This window comes from Mycteria americana, chromosome 6 (genome assembly GCF_035582795.1).
Source record: "Mycteria americana isolate JAX WOST 10 ecotype Jacksonville Zoo and Gardens chromosome 6, USCA_MyAme_1.0, whole genome shotgun sequence".
NCBI lineage: Eukaryota > Metazoa > Chordata > Aves > Ciconiiformes > Ciconiidae > Mycteria > Mycteria americana.
The window spans coordinates 12,293,360-12,294,687 of record NC_134370.1 but is presented as its reverse complement, the minus strand read 5'-3'; positions in this window follow the sequence as shown (position 1 = coordinate 12,294,687).

Sequence of the window (1,328 nt, the reverse complement as noted above, 5' to 3'; positions counted from 1 at the left end):
CATGTATAGAAATGTTGGCTACAGCTGCATTTTTGAAGGAGTACTGTCAAATTGAAAATTGTGTTTTCCCTGAGACGTCGCGCCCCTACGATTGTCACAATAACGCCTGAAATTACTGTAACTGAAAGAGATTAGAAGAAAATTAATGCTTCTCTTCCTTAATTTTGCTTATTTTATGTGTTTGACAGCTCCTTTGGGGAGCTGAATAGTGGCTCTCTGGGAGATAAAGGAGTGGGTGCAGACTCAAGCTAATCTTTCTGTTTTCGTGAGAATCTTTCGCACCGTTCCTGTTACTCAGCTCACCCTGGGCACGTACTTGGCTTCGCCCAGGCTTTTCGCGGCGGACACGGAGCCGGGCTCTGAGGCACCGAGGCCTGCCAGGCCGCCTGGGCCCCGCGCCGTGGTACCTCACACCTGGAGGCTGCTCGGCCCTGCCCGACGTGACTTCACGTTGCCTCGCTGGAGCAACTGGAGTCGGCATAGTGGGAACAAAGAGCAAAACCGGATGTAAATAAGCTAAAAATTGGAAAAGGGACTGAAATCCACACCTCACGGCCCTACGCTCCCAGCCCTGCGCAGCCACTGGGGCAGGCTGGGAGCCTCTGGCCTGGCGGGATGGCAGGGTGAGGGGGCATGCTGGGGCCCAGCCGCAGGCCCTAATGTGGCCAATTCCTCTTTTTCTTTATTTAATCGATTTTTCTCTTTTTTTTTTTTACATCCTCGAATAAAAGACAGGATTTAAGATCAAGGTTTTATTTTACATTCTGGGTGAGCACTTTTACTGCCTCTCCACCTTGGGAGAGGACAGGGCACGGTGCACAGCGTGTTCCTCCCTGCAGTCAAACCTCCGCCGTGTGGCGGCCCCGGCCCCCGGCCCCCGGCCCCCGGCCCCCGGCCCCCCGGCCCCGGCCCCCGGCCCCCGGCGCGGCAGCGCCCCCTGCAGGCGCGCGGTGCCGCGCCCCCTCCCGCTCCGCCACTTTCCCCCGCTCGGCTCACACTTGCCTTTGGCGCCCAACCCGCCCCTCCGGGGGAGAAACCACTTTTCCCAACTCCCTGGGGGGACCACTCCTGCGAGGGGAGGCAGTGTCACCCGCCTTCTCTGCTGCACCTTCAAAAAGGCCAGTGAGGCACTTTAGAAGCTGAAAGAAAGGGGACTCCCTACTGTGCCTTGCTGTATCCTTTCTCCGGCGGGGCAGGGGCGCGTTCAGTTCTCCGTACCTCCCCCTCCACCGGGCGCTGAATGGTTCGCGCCGAGTCGAGAAGGGGGAGGCTCCGCCGCCATTTTGTTTGCGTGAGGGGTGAGCGGGGCGCTGTGCTGTGAAGTCTGG